General features: G+C 43.8%; 1 pseudogene; it reads left to right on the forward strand.

Annotated features, from left to right (window-relative positions):
- The first annotated feature begins 13,682 nt into the window (after positions 1-13,682).
- LOC116467771 (ribose-5-phosphate isomerase-like) lies at positions 13,683-14,431 on the forward strand (annotated as a pseudogene).
- The last annotated feature ends 1,777 nt before the right edge of the window (positions 14,432-16,208 follow it).

Genomic DNA, 16,208 nt, shown 5'->3' on the forward strand with positions numbered 1-16,208 from the left:
ATCTTGCCCATCTTTAGGAGTATATTCTCTATTCTTTTCTAGTTTCGTTTTCTTTTGTTTTGTCTCCTATTTTGTTCTCCAGGCTGGCAGAGGCTATTTATTCTGCTTCTATTGCTGTAGGCAGAAAGCGATAGCTCATAGCCAAAGTGCTGCCATAAAAACTTCCCCGCTGGGAACAAGAAGCCCCTTTCTCTGGCCCAGGGTATTTCTCTCCAAACTTCTGTTTCTCTCACACTGCTGAGCCAGGGACAAAATGGCCATATTTAATATGCGAACGCTGCAGGTCACCCCTCTAATGGCAGCTGTCCCAGCAGAAAAGCCCTTCTTAGCTCCATTAAGTGGTTTGGCTTCTTCCCTTCTCACTGTGTGTGGATTACTTTTACACTTCCAAAAATCCTTATGAAAACACTCTTAATCATGGCAACAAAAAAGTCAACACAATTGATCATTTTGGCAAGTTCTATAGGCCTACTTTTAAAGTCCAAATACTCAAAGAGGTTTAATTGTTAAAAAAGAATGCACTCAAAAAGAAATGGGAAACTCCATGAACATGACCTGTATGTGTTCTTATTTAATTAATATTGACAGAGCCGGGGTGGGGCAGAACACAGAGGAGGTGGGTGACTGCCTGCTTTTCTTTCTTCCCACTAACATACGTATTACTGAACCCAGTCCTTCAGAACTCTGGTATCAAAGCAAGAACAATCTATTCATTTTTAGGTCAGCAGTTCTAAAATTTTAGGGCATGTCAGAATCCCCTGAAGCACAGTTTTAACTGGGCACCACCCTCAGCATCTCTGATTCGGCAGGTGCTAAGGACCGAATGTGACCCCCAGAATTCATATGTTGAAGCTCTCACCACCCAATATGATGCTTTCTGGAGGTAGAGTCTGTAGGGAGGTGATTAAGGTCAGATGAGGCCATAAGGGTAAGCCCTAATCCAATAGGATTCCTGTCCTTATAAAAAGAGGAAGAGAAACCACAGAGCTCTCTCTCTTCAAGTGCATACAGAACAAAGGCCATGTGAGGCCACAATGAGAAGGCAGCTGTCTACAAGCCCGGAAGAGAGCCCTTACCAGAATCCAACTCTGATGTCAGCTTGATCTTGGACTTCTCACCTCCATAACTGTGAGAAAATGAATTCTGTTGTTTAAGCCAACCAGTGTGTGGTATTCTGTTGTGGCAGCCTGAGCTGAGGAATACAGTGGCCTGGGCTGTAGTCTGAGAGTCGGCATTTGTAACAGGTTCCCAGGTGAGGCTGCTGCTTATGTGGTTGCTCCAGGGGCCACACTTTGAGAACCGTTGCTTCACCTCTTGCTAGTCATCAGCCATGTGATAGACTGGAGTTGTAATCTAGATGCCTTTCTTTATGACCTGTTGTATTTTATCCCTTTGGAATTTAAATGCTAATCTTGGGCTTAAGAACCAACAGACCCTGTTGTTTGCTCCTCATGCTGTGTCCTTTGAAAAGATGTCCTTCTGTCTCTTGCCTCCTTCTCCCGGGGTGCTGGGAGAGGAGCCCATAGAATTTTGGTGTCAGGTTGTTAAGACACAGAGTAATCAATGAAAGCAACAGAGATTGCCGCTGTATCTTTTTTTCTGATCTACAGTAGAAAATTTGGGCTTCTTATGTGGACATGCACCCAGCGGTAATTTTTATATTACATAAATTCATGTATACACACACACATTCCGACAATGGAAAAGAAAAGTGCTGCTCAGGGCTAGAGTGGAGTTCCAGGGAAGTAGATCATAATTCATATCTGATTTTCTGTCTGGTTTCATTTCTGACTTGTATTTTGGATTTTATTCTATCAAGTGGAGGTGCCTGTTTGAACACTGTTACCTCTGGTACCCATCTTTATTTGGTGACCAGTTTCACCCTCACCTTGCTTTTTGATCTCTTAAGACCTTAAAGGAAAAATGAAAGGAGTATGTTTGATAAGAGAAAAGGAATTATGGGCTTCAGGAGGTGTCATACTTAAAGCTTTTATAACAGGCTGACAGGACGAATTGCTTAAAAATGCTGGGCCTGCTGATCTTATAACACTGAGACAGTTTTCACAGATATTTTCAACAATTGGGAGACACTGGGGTGGGTTCAGTAATTCATATGTTAGTAGAAAGAAAGGAGAGCATGCTGTTGGCTCCCTCCTTTGTGATTTATCCCCTCCCATCTCTTTATATATAGATAAAAAGAATCCACTTTTATATATTATATATTAATATATATTTTTGTATAATTTATATTATATTATTGTATAAATATGTTATTATGATATTTTTGTATAAATATAATATTTATTATATATGTATCTATATTATATTATTGTATAATATATGCTATATATTATATTATTGTATAATATATGCTATATAATATTGTATAATATATGATATATATTATATCTTATATATATCATATATTATTATATATTTGAGACAGAGTTTCGCTCTATTTGTAAAGGCTGGAGTGCAATGGCACAATCCTGGCTCACTGCAACCTCTGCCTCCCAGGTTCAAGTGATTCTCCTGCTTCAGCCTCCCAAGTAGCTGGAATTGCAGGTGGCCACCACCATGCCCAGATAATTTTTGTATTTTTAGTAGAGATGGGGTTTCACCAAGTTGGCCAGGCTGGTCTTGAACTCCTGACCTCAGGTGATGCGCTCGCCTTGGCCTCCCAAAGTGCTAGGATTACAGGCATGAGCCACCACACCCAACCTCCTTCAATACTAGTTAGGAAAACATGCAGGTCACATTCACAGAGATCTCTAATTTCTTTATGAGTGAACTCTTTTTTAAAAGTCAAAAGTCTTTTTTAACCTTACAAAAGTTAAAACTCTTTTAAAAAGTCTTTTGTTCACATTTCCTTTTTTAAAAAGATGAATTAGAGCTTTCCTCCCTATGGCAGGAATAGGTGGGCATTAGTTTCCCTCTAAATGAACAATTCTCCCAACAGGGAAACCTCCAAGAAAAGAGATATGTTATGCGCCGAAGGTATCCGAGTTACCAGCGGCGTATCCGTGCAGGTCTGCAGCAACTTCAATTCTTGCCTCTTCAGAAGAAAGAATTTGACTGAGGGACATAAAGCAGAAGAGATTGAGGCGAGATTCAGAGCAGGAATGGAAGTTTATTTAAAAAGGTTTTAGAACAGGAAAGAGGAAAATTCACTTGGAAGAGATCCAAGTGGGCACCTGAAGGTCAAGTGCCGTGTTTAACCTTGATTCTAGGACTGTATAGGCTTGCCTCTTTCCCATGATTCTTCCCTGAGGGTGGGCTGCCCCCATGCGCAGTGCCTTCCTTACCCTTGGGAGGTGAGCACGTGCAGTGTGTGTAGGAAGCTGCATGCATGCCCATCTAAGGCTTTTTTTTTCTTTTGAGATGGAGTTTCGCTCTGTCACCCAGGCTGGAGTATAATGGTGCCGTCTCGGCTCACTGCAACCTCTACCTCCTGGGCTCAAGTGATTCTCCTGCCTCAGCCTCCCCGGTAGCTGGGATTACAGGCATGTGCCACCGTGCCCAGCTAATTTTGTGTTTTTAGTGGAGACGGGGTTTCTCCATGTTGGTCAGGCTGGTCTCGAATCCTGACCTCAGGTGATCCGCCGGCCTTGGCCTCCCATAGTGCTAGGATTATAGGCGTGAGCCTCTGCGCCCAACCCCCATCTGAAGCTATCTTCGCCTTTCCTGTGGAGTGTCCCCGGAAGGGCATACTTTGCCATTTTGTCTCTTACTGCACACGCCCGGGAAGTTGCTTCCCCCGATGCCTGCATTCATTGAACACTTCAACATTCACAGCTCTGGATTATCAGGAGATTGTCTCTCCCTGGCACCCTGGCACTGGCTGCATTATCACTTTTAGAGAGGCAGTGTGACAACTGTCGAACCATCACCTGACATGCCTAGTGGGTCAGGGAGGGGGGCCCTCTCCTGCCCGGCTCATGCCTATCTCACTACCTGTAACAGACACCAATGATTTCTGTACTTGATTATTGAAATCCTTTCCTGAAGTTCAGTTCTCCTTCTCAAAGACTGTCTTAGCCAATACCACATGATCTCACTTAATGTGGACTCTAAAAAAATTGAAGTCATAGAAGTAGAGGGTAGAATGGAGATTACCAGGGCTAGAGTGACAGGCTGGGGAAAGATGAGACGTTGTTCAAAGGGTACAAAGTTTCAGTTCGACAGGAGGCATGAGTTTTACCCAGCTTGGAGAGTACAGTTAACAGTGATGTATTGTTTATTTCGAAATTGCTTGAAGAGTAGATTTTAAATGTTCTCAATGCAAAAAAATGGTAAATATGTAGGGTGAAAGATATGTTAATTAGTTAATTATCCCACAATGTATACATACATCATAACATGCATGTATACATGTTATGATGTATCATAACATCACTTTGTACACCATGAATATATATATCAATTAAAAACAAAATAAAAATTTTAAAATAAAAGACAGTCTTGGGATTCAATGGATTTAAACTGATATTCTTTTATTAAAACATCTGGGATAGGCTGGGCGTGGTGGCTCATTCCTGTAATCCCAGCACTTTGGGAGGCTGAGACAGGCAGATCACGTGAGGTCAGGAGTTCAAGACTAGCCTGGCCAACATGACAAAATCCCCTCTCTATTAAAAATATACAAATTAGCTGGGTGTGATGGCATGCACCTATAATCCCAGCTACTCGGGAGGCTGAGGCAGGAGAATCGCTTGAACCTGAGAGGCAGAGGTTGCAGTGAGCTGAGCTTGCACCACTGCACTTCAGCCGGGGCGACAGAGCAAGATTCTGTCTCAAAAAAAAAAAGAAAAGAAAATATCTGGGCTAATAATACTTAGAGAAACCTAGGGGAAAAAACGTCCCAATATCTGCTTAAAAACAGTAAACTTTGGAGTAATGCTCTCCTGAGGGCGGCAGAAGCAACAGCATAGGTGAGCTTTCAACCAGCATTCTAAAGCCCGTTGAGGAAACGTCCTGTGAGTCCTCTACACAGAGTGACCACTTACAGAAAACCTCTCTCCTTTGTTTCCTGTGCCTCCTGCTCCACGTGGGTGTTCCTGCTCATGGTTCTTTCATGCCATCCCTTCTTTCCCAGACTCTTCTCCCTCCTTATCTTCTCACCCACAACCCTCTCTTGATTTCTCAGCCCTCCAGAAACCCCCTGGAGATAAGCTAAAAATAACACGTTTCTTCTAAAGGGAAGGATATACATTCAAGAAAGAAAAAGAGAAAATTTAGAGTGTGAGGGGCAGAGACAGAAATTAAAAGAGGGGGGCATACAATAGCCCCAAACTGGAAACAGCCCAAACTTCCAACAACAGATAAATGGATAAACAAAATGTGGCATATACATACAACAGAATATTACTCAGCCGTGAAAAGGAATGAAGTGCTGATACATGTCATAATATAGACGAACCCCCAAAATATTATGCTAAGTGAAAGAAACCAGACACAGAATGCCACGTTTTATGATTCCATTTATAATAAATATCCAGAATAGATGTATCCATAAAGACAGAAGGCAAATTGGGGTTGCCAGGGATGGGGTGTGGAGGTTGGGGTGGGAGGAGATAGGGTATGGGTGTGGGTTTTACTTTGGAGTATTAGAAATGGGTATACCTGCGTAATGGGTATGGGTTTTACTTTGGAGTGTTAGAAATGTTTTGGAACTAGATAGAGATGGTGGTTGTACAGCATTGTAGAGGCATTAAATGTCATAACATTGTTGGTTCTAAAATGGTGAATTTTATGTTATATAAATTTCATCTCGATAAACTTAAAAAAATTTATAAAGGGGAGAAAGATGTGTCAAAATTTCCAATTCTACTTCTCTTAGATTTCATAGCCTTCACATCGGCCTTTCTCCTAAATTGTGTCTCAGAGAAAGTTTCACATTTAATTTAGATACTAAGCCCCATGGAATGGTCCTGGGTTGACCTCCAAATCTTGTTAAGTATTGTATCAGTCTTCAATAAAACAGCCCTAATAACAATGGGAAGAATAAAGTCACCCTGTGAGTCAGTGAGCGGACTGGGAATGGATCCCAAGGAGCATTACCTTGCAGTCTCTTCTAAATTCTGTTGATATCTCTCCATGTTCCTGAAACTCCTGACATAATGGAAGATGACTTGTCAAATGATGTCACCCACCCAACCAGGAGAAAAAGCTCAGAGGAGCCTCGAACATAGGTTACAGATTGCCACGTCCTCTGGAGGCTGTTGCACTCAGATTCGATCGTGCTGTTGGCAGAATTACGAAGCAACATAAAATTTGTCTGGGCTGCTCTTAGCTCACTCTTTTCTGTATCCCTTGACCCTCTCTGGGACCCTGGCTTCTAGGCTCCAGACACCAGGGCAGAGCTTCTACCCCTCTACTTCCCCTTTTATTCTTTCATCTATACCAGTATTTAGAAAGGTGACATCATTTCTCCCTAAGAGTGAATTTTACATAAGCATCTCCTACTAACATTGTTGAAGATATCTCCACTTTGTCGTGGGCCCCAGATATTTTCACAGGGTTGCTGAGCATCCCTCAGTCCATCTGGTGATCTGCCTGGTGTGTTCCAGGAAGACACACTGGAGTAATTCACTATTGCAGATCCCTGTCAAATATGAAGTCTAGGTACCACAGAGAAGTAGTAGTAGTCAGGGTACCCTAGCTGGTAAACTGACTAAATAGATTGAATTGTAGAAAAATGCAGATCTACAAAAGTGATTAAGGTTCTAGCTTTAACTTTGCCCAGAGGCAAATTGCTGGGTTTCTATGCCTAAAAAGGATCAAAGGACCAGTTGACTCAATGGTGCAATTTGCATTAGGTCCATTTAACTCAAAAAACATTTTACCTTCAAGGAGTTTATGAGTCATTTCTATACTCTCTTTCCAACAGCTGTAATACCCTCCTATAATATGCCCTCACATTATCCCTGCTTATTGAGGTCACAAGAGGGGCCACCAGGTGATGGAGAGCTAAACTATAATCAGGAAAACGTATCTCTGTACTTGCAGGTAATACAGATTTAGCACCTCACTTGGCTGGCCAACCTCTTTTTGCAACTTCAAAATCATTCAATACTATCCATTTTCAAGGAAGTGGGGAACATTTCCAAGTTGTTTGTTATTACCATGTACCTATGGGAGTCCCCACTTTCTAGGAACACAAGGTGTTAGCAGTGTCAGATGATCCAATTCACAAGTGGTTGTTAACTGCTGGTCAGCTGAAGATGTCATCGATGCTCTGTCCATCTTGGGCACCTCTCAGGGACTTCAGCTTGCACTGCCCATTCAAGTACCAACCATGCACCATAGAATGAGAAATTGGAGGAAAAATATTTAGGCCTACATTTTGCTCCTAATTTTCTCGTGTTTTAAATGCAAAGTAATGGAATCTGCAAGAAGTATCAGCAAAGTAAGTGGGCAAATATAGTTGCCAGAGGCCTTTTCAGGATCCTTATCCTTTCAATGAGACTTAGAACACGCCCCTGTCATTTCCTAACATTTTGGGTTGCTGGATTTGTATTAACTACTTGGCATTGATTTTTAGAAATCTTCTTTGGGGGTAGGGACTACATTTTTTTCCCCTTCTTATTTTCAATATTTATTTTTCCATTCTGAAGCTTAATCTTAGGAGGAAGTTCCTTGGTCAGTGTTTGGGAAAATTACTTTTGGGGCTGTTGCCAGAGCTCTGGGTGACTTTGAAGTCCAGACAGCACCAAACTAAACATGGTCATAGCCCTTTTGCTGCTATTTGTGTAAGTGTCCGTTGCATTGGGTGCCTCTGGGCAGGCCCAGAGAATCTTTGGAAATTAGATTGATTCCAGTGAATAAATTAACTCAACAATATTGCACAGATAAAATCAACCTGATTTTGATGACTCTGGAATGGATGAACATTTGTAGATATGCCTTTACATTTCCAAAATAACATGGGCTAAAGAGGTGACAGAAGTCATTACTTTTAAATCTTGTATCAACATCATTTTAGGAGATTTAGGAGTCAAACTGAGGAATAATAGTTTGGAAACTTTTGTGGAATTTTTTGTAAGGCTAAATATCCGACATTGCCGAGGGGTGCAGTGGGGCTGATACATGAGGATGACTTATTAGGGGAAGTTCAGCTCCTATTCCAGGTGCCTAAGACATTACTTTGACAACCCATTGAGGAAATTAACCCATGACACTGGCAACAGAGAAAAGATCAAATGCACCACCCTTTTTTCGTCGGCTTAACCAGACCCTCTATTTATGTTATATTTGTTTCTACCCATCTGCACTCTGTAATGTAAATTGGTACTGCTACTGTCCCTCACACTCCAAATCTTTGACACCGTTCAATCTTGAGGGGATAAAATAGCTCTCAGACTCCATGGAGGGCAATGACAGAATTGGTATGATTACTTCCAGGTATTCAGGGAAAGTCCATATGCATAAAGATTTCTCCATGTTTCTGAGCTGTGATCACCATGATTTTGTATTTAGTAATAGACCTAGTATAGTATTTATCTTTTGCTGCATAACAAATTGTCCCCAAACTTAACAGCTGCAAACAATAGCAACCATCCATTATGTCACAGTTTTTGAGAGTCAGGAGCAAGGTGGTTCTGGCTCAGGTTCTCTTATGATGTTGGCCAGGACTCAAGGCATCTGAAGGCTTGAGTGAGGTTGGAAGATCCACTTCTTTTTTTTTTTCAAGATGGAGTCTTGCTCTGTTGCCCAGGTTGGAGTGCAGTGGTGCGAGCTCGGCTCACTGCTCAGCTCACTGCAACCTTCACCCACAAGGTACAAGCAGTTCTCTTGCCTCAGCATCCTGAGTAGCTGGGATTACAGGCACTGGCCACAATGGCTAGCTAATTTTTCTATTTTTTTGTTTGTTTGGAGTTGGAGTCTTGCTCTGTCGCCCAGGCTGGAGTGCAGTGGTGCTATCTCGGCTCACTGCAAGCTCTGCCTCCTGGGTTCACACTATTCTCCTGCCTCAGCCTCCCGAGTAGCTGGGACTACAGGTGCCCGCCACCACGCCCAGCTAATTTTTTGTATTTTTAGTAGAAATGGGGTTTCACCACATTGGTCAGGCTGGTCTCGAACTCTGGGCCTCAAGTGATCTGCCCACCTTGGCCTCCCAAAGTGCTGGGATTACAGGCATGAGCCACTGTGCCTGGCCTGTGGAAGACCCACTTCTAAGAAAGCTCACTCACAGGGTTGGTAAATTGATGCTGCTTTTTGGCAGAAAGCCTCACTTGCTCACCATGCAGAATTCTCCATGGGGTACTTGAGTGTCTTCGTGACATGGTAACTGGGTTCTCCCGAGTGAGTGATGGAAGAGAAACAGAAGACATAACGTCTTTTATGAGCATGGATGCCACAGACCATCAACTCTGTGCATCCTCTTGCTCTGCAGGCCAGCCCTATTCAATGTGGGAGAAGAGGACATGCCAGGAGAAAGAATTATTGAGTACCGTGTTGGACACTGCCTACCACACCTAGAATTACTCCGCCATGATACCTTGGACCAGGTGGAGCGTTGGGGAGCTAGGAAGGCATCTGTTTTGTGTGGGTTCTTTGTGGACTACAGTCTTGCCTGCTTCCTAGGCCTCTCCCTAGTGAGGTCTCCCTGGCTGGCTGCCTGCTTGTTTCCAAGCCTTTAGAAATTTCTCCTATGGGCTGGGCATGGTGGCTTATGCCTGTAATCCCAGCACTGTGGGAGGCCAAGGTAGGTGGATCACCTGAGGTCAGGAGTTTGAGACCAGCCTGGCCAACATGGTGAAACCCGGTCTCTACTAAGACTACAAAACTTAGCTGGGCATGGTGGTGCACACCAGTTATCCTAGCTACTCGGGAGGCTGAGATGGGAGAATTGCTTGAACCCAGGAGGCGGAGGTTGCAGTGAGCTGAGATTGTAGCACTGCACTCCAGCCTGGGTGACAGAGCGAGGCTCCATCAAAAAAAAAAAAAGAAAGGAAGGGAGGGAGGCAGGGAGGGAGGGAGGGAGGGAGGAAGGAAGGAAGGAAAGAAGGAAGGAAGGGAGGAAGGAAGGAAAAAGAAAGAGAGAAAGAAAGAAAGAAAAGAAAAGAAAAGAAAAGGAAAGAAAAGAAAAGAAAAAAGAAATTTCTCCTATGGCTGGACTTCAACCTTAAAACTCCCTGGAATCAGCACATTGCAGAGATGGAAAACTCAACAGTGGTCCGATTCCCTTATTTTATTATAAGGAATTATCATTATTTACAATGTTAATCTAAGATAGTTCTTAGACAGATCACCTGTAATAACCTATAACCTGTGGCTCAAAAGTGAGGAGTCTGGAAATTTCCCTTAGTGATTTGGGCTACTAAGATCCAGAGGGTTGAGAGTTGAAGAGTTACCCTTATACTCCTTCTCTCCTTATTTTAATACTGCACACTCCCCTGTATACCTAGACCCTTGTCATTGTATGAATGAATGAACAGGTAATTGATTTTCAATAAGGAGATGGGAAAATTGCTGAAGGCCTTTGATGCCAGGAGTGTGGAGAAGGGAAAGCACTGAAGAGAGGTTTGTTTCAGTGTATTCTCCTCCCACTAATTTGGCAGGGACGTGGGTTACTCCAGAGACTGGAGGAATAAGTGGACCAAACCTCTCATACTCAAATCCTCCCTTCCTTGGGCTTCACTGTCAAATTTCCAAACCAACCGTCTTTTCCAGAAAGGGTCCATAGACTGGGCATGGTGGCTCACACTTGTTATCCCAGCACTTTGGGAGGCCAAGGCAGGAGCATGTCTTGAGCCCAGGAGTTTGAGACCAGCCTGGGCAACATAGGAAGACCCCATCTCTACCAAAAAAAAAAAAAAAAAAAAAATAGCCGAGTCTGGTGATGTGCACCTGTAATCCTGGCTACTTGGGAGGCTGAGATGGGAGAATCACTTGAGCCAGGGAAGTCAAGGCTGCAGTGAGCCGTAATTACACCACTTCACTCTGGCCTGGGTGACAAAGTAAGACTCTGTCTCAAAATAAATAAATAAAAGGAAAAGAGTCCATAGGATTTGCTGTTCCTTAGTCCTCATGGCTGTCCATATGTGCATAACTTCCGGCAAGGTCAACTCAACCGAAACAGAAGTCATTTCCTTAGGCTTGAAACAAATAAGGCATGAAAAACTAAAAGGGAAACAACTGTATTTTTTGAGGGATGGGACTGTAGCAAAGTATTGGAATTAAGGCAGGCCTTTGAGGTTTTCTTTCTTTAAAATGATGCTTGATTGATTTCCAGCCCTTTCTCCTCAGTCTATACTTTGTGAACACAGTGTCCAATGCAGACAGCCTTGCTCACTTCATAGAAAAAAAACCACAGCTCTTCTCATCGTGGTTCTAGCCTGCAGAGTAATGATTCTCCCTATGTATGTTCTGTCTGAGTCAATCCCAGAGAAGTTTAAGACACTGCTGTTCCAGGGGAAGAGCGATAAAATAGCTAGCATGGAAGATTTATACCTAGAACTCATTAAATTTGTTTCCTTTTCTACATCTAAGCTAGCCACACATTTTTTTGCCATGTTTTGCTGGCATTTTCCCATCCATCTGGACACATGCCAGAGATAACCCCTCTCATAAAGAACTTTGGAACTATGACTTGAAATAGTGCAGACGTGCATCATTTTTAGCTGTTTGGCAAAGTGGCTTGAAAAATGTGAGCACTTGAAGATTTCAAACTGTTGGCAATAATAGGATCTTCTGTTTCCAGGAACACTCTTAGGCTGTAGGTCTCGTTGTTCTGCTTAAATTATACCAGGTTCTAGCCATATTTCTAAGAGTATTTCCTAACGTGGGGTCTAAGAATTTTTGGTCGTGTGTGTGTGTGTGTGTGTGTGTGTATGAGACAGAGGGAGATGCAGAGACAAAAAGAGACAGAAAGATGGAGAGAAAGAGACAAAAAGAGACAGAGAGGCAGAAATAGCGTCCTCACTCTTGACTGCAGCTCCTGGGGGAATTCTTAGAAGCAGCTGACACTATTGTTGGAGCAACACAAATTGGAGTGGGAGAATTAGGTGAAGGCTGAAATGTCAGAGAAGGTTGTAAGGACAGAAAGCAGTCATTCACCTTAAGAGGTGAAGGAATATTGTCATAGAATAAAGGGAAGGAAAGATAATTTAAAAAAAATAGAGGTCTTAGACAATCTGCTTGATGATCAAGAATTTCTGACAGCAAGAAATAGAAGAATGTACACTTCTCAGAAAAGAGACCATTGGATTAGCATAGAAGGAACCTCCCAAGTTCTTCTGAAGGATGTGGCCCCTGCCCAGCCAATTGGATGAGAACAGCCAAAAAGTTTCTTTGTGGTAGAGGGTGCACTGTGCTCTCAAGAAACAACTTGTAGCTTCTCTCTAACTTAGGGGAACACAAGGAATCCCTGAGAAACCTAGAAGAGCTGATTAAGCTGAGTCACAGCAGGATGCAGTGGCTCACACCTGTAATCCCAGCACTTTGGGAGGCTGAGGCAGGAGGATTACTTCGATCGGAGTGTTTGAGACCAGCCTGGGCAACATAGGGAGACCCCATCTTTATAAAAACAAAACAAAAACAAATATTGATTATAATCATATATGTGCGTGGTAGTGCATGCCTGTGGTCCCAGCTACTCGGGAGGCTGAGGTGGGAGGATTGCTGGAGCCCAGGAGGTCAAGGCTGCTTTGAGCCAGGATTGTGCCAATGCACTCCAGCCTGAGCAACACAGAGATACCCCGTTTCAAAAAGAAAAAAAGAAAAGGAAAAAGTTGAGTCACATTTATGACAGGCTGGAGGAATGAACAAAGAAAAGCTAAGAAAAGGGAAAAGATCCAGGGATGTCTGATGGAACCATTCACGTAAGCCGATGGGTGCCGCTAGTGCTCACAAAGACAATACCTGCCTCATCTCAGATGAAAAAATATGGCGCATGAAGACATAAGTGTTTGTATTATTACATAACTAGTACATGAGCATCATTCTTGTCTTCCCATAGGGTTTGGAGGACTTCATAGTGGTAAGCATGTCACAAACAGACGAGAGTTAGTGAGCACCTCATGCATAACCCATCCAGCATCACAGGCCTCGTCCTCTGCCTGCTTCCCTCCGCAGCCTCGAGAAACGTGAACATCTCTCTCTCTGCTGCTCACACCAGTTGGTTCTCCTGGGGTAGCAGATGACTAGATAATGGAAATATTTTATAGATCCTGTGATTTCAAGAGTAGAAAAAGTAGATTTTTGAAGAGGAGAAATCACTTAGAGGAAGTGACCAGGGCTGGTCGGCTTTTTATGGTTGTTCCTTTGCCCCCAAAACCTCTGCCCCTGGTGTCGGTTTATGAAAAATCACAACAGCAGGGATTGTTTGGGATAAGACGTGTCTTCTAGGGGCAGGATGTGGCGGGCTATTAGTCATTCATCCTCAGTGTGGATCGGCTGGTGCAGACTGTTTCCTCTATGAGAGCTGATAGTGGTTGTACCAAGGCAACGGATATTTGATTTGAAAGCAACTGAGGAGCAATTGGGTGATTGTGGAGCATGGAGCATTTTGAAGGGATGAGAAGGGGTGGGATGCTTCAGTGGGAGCTAGAGAGCAGCTCCCCAACCCTGGAGACTAAGAATCGAGGGAGCAGGCCAAAAAGAACAGCCCGAGAAACTTCTCCAGGCCCTAATATAATGGGACAACAGAAATCACAGAGCAGACGCCGGAGTGAGGCATAATGAGGCAGTGCCCTGGGCCCTTCAGCAACCTCTACAGGCGGCTCCTGGTGCTGCTCTGGGGTGGGCTGGGGGTGCATCCTCCAGCGGAGGTGGGAACAGCTGGAACCTCCAGGGTTCCCATGTGCAGCTCTCAGGGCATACACAGTCCAGGACCTGCTGCAGTCTGCAGCACAAGAGCCAGCTATGGGAACGCCAACAGCATCTACCTGGCCCCCTCCATGATGTCCAAGGTCGAGGAGGCTAAGAACTGGCGGAACAGGGGTGGGAGAGCACCACGTGAGAAATAACCAAGTGCTGGGACCTGGAAGTGGTTCTACAAGTGTCCATGCTGTGCAGCGAGTAGCTGAAAGGTGAAGCAGGAGATTCTGACCTGGTCTGCATTCCCACTTCCTTCCAGGCGTGTCAGCTTCTTTCCTGTCATCAGGAAAGATTCAAAGAAACTTGGGGATCAGTGGCACAAGGGAATCCCAGTGGCCTTTGTCCCAGTGAGCTGAGCTATGAGCCAGAAGTTTAGGGGTGTGGTTGAATTCCAAATGGCTGTCAACAAGGCAGGTCCAGTGGTGACAGATAATGGGAATTTTATCTTGGACTGGAGTTTGACCAGGTACATAAATGGGGTGAAGTGAAGAGAGCTGCCAGAATGGTCCCACGTGTGGTGGACACAGGCCTGTTCATCCACATGGCTGAGAGAGCCTACTTCAGGATGCCGGATGGCTCAGTGAACAGGAGGGAACCGCCTTTCTGTTGACCTTGCAAGGAGCAGAGTGTCTTCACCCTCGAAGCACAGGTCACAGCTAAGGGGGACTTTTCTTTCCAGGGGCCTTTGCCTTCATGTATCTGTGCCAGGGTGGACAACTGGCAGGAAGGAGAAGGCAGGGTAGTTAAATCCAGTCTTCTGAAGTATTGTTATTAAATATCTTTTTTTTTTTTTTTGAGACAGGGTCTTGCTCTGTTGCCCAGGCTGGAGTGTAGTAGCATGATCTCGGCTCACTGCAGCCTCCGTTTCCTGGGTTCAAGCAATTCTCATGCCTCAGCCTTCCAAATAGCTGGGATTACAGCTGCACACCACCATTCCCAGCTAATTTTTGTATTTTTAGTAGAGACAGGGTTTTGCCATGTTGACCAGGCTGGTCTCGAACTCCTGACCTGAAGTGATCTGCCCGCCTTGGCCTTCCAAAGTGCTGGGATTACAGGTGTGAGCCGCTGTGCCTGGCCTGTTATTAAATATCTTTTAAAAGAGAGAAATATAAACATATATTTTTACTATTATTAAAGTATTCAGGGTTTTTCAATAAAGATAAAAAAAGAGAAATCATAGTGAGGTCTAAGGATGGGTTTCCTGAGTTGTGCGCTTGGAATAGTAGTGGGAATTAGGGTAAAAGAGTTCACTTTAGGAAATCAGAATTTAGTGTTTCTTTGCTGCAGGACTCCTCTGAGACTTTAATATGCTGATGAGCATCATGCATATCCAAAAAAGACTGCAATATAAAGTGTGTAACAAGTTTATTTTAGCAAACATTTGAAGGGCATCTCAGGGGATTAGTGGTCAACAGGATACATTTTGGGGGAATAAATTTCTTGTTTATTTGAAAAGTCAACATCTAAGATCTTGGGCAGTATTTTCTCCTCCGAACCTCAGGTGAAAAGAAGATGTTAGTTGGGCCATCTGTTTTCTTTCTAATTCTGGAATCTATACCCATAAGAAATGCAAGCAGGTACCATCTGAATGAGGATTGATGGGGCAATGGAAGGAGGTAGGAAAGGCAGCAAAGGCAAAAGTCAGCATTATGAAACCCTCCCAATGCCAAGTAACTCTGAAAAACAGGAGGGGAATGCATTTCCTCCTGCACTCCTCATTCCACAGCTGTGGGACCCACAGCTCAGAGCACCCCATGCTGCAGTTACTAACTTTTCCTCTCCACTGACAATGCTCAGACCTGCCCAGCATGTCTCTGTTAAGTCCTACCAGTTTTATCTCCTAAATGGCTCTTGTGTTAGCCTGTTCTCACGTCGCTATAAAGAAATACCTGAGACTGGGTAATTTATACAGGAAAGAGGTTTAATTGGCTCACAGTTCCAGAGGCTGTACAGGAAGCATGATGCTGGCAACTGCTTGGCCACTGAGGAGTCCTCAGGAAACTTACAGTCACGGCAGAAGGCAACAGGAGAAGTGAGACATTTCATATGGCCAGAGCAGGAGGAAAAATGTGGGGGAGATGCTACCTACTTTTAAACAACCATATCTCATGAGAACTCACTCACTATCATGAGAATAGCACTAGGCAGATGGAGCTAAACCATCAGAAACCACACCCATGGTACATTTACCTCCCACCGGGCCCCACTTCCAACACTGACGGTTACAACTGAGCATGAGATTTGGGTGGGGACATAGATCCAAACCGTATCGGCTCTCAAATAGAACTAGTATGTAATCTAGCAACACCACTGCTGGGTATATATCCAAACAAAAAGACATCCATATATTTAAGAAATATCTGCAACTCCCATGTCTGTTGCAGCAC

Source organism: Hylobates moloch, unplaced genomic scaffold, assembly GCF_009828535.3.
Source record: "Hylobates moloch isolate HMO894 unplaced genomic scaffold, HMol_V3 SCAFFOLD_5, whole genome shotgun sequence".
NCBI classification, from domain to species: domain Eukaryota; kingdom Metazoa; phylum Chordata; class Mammalia; order Primates; family Hylobatidae; genus Hylobates; species Hylobates moloch.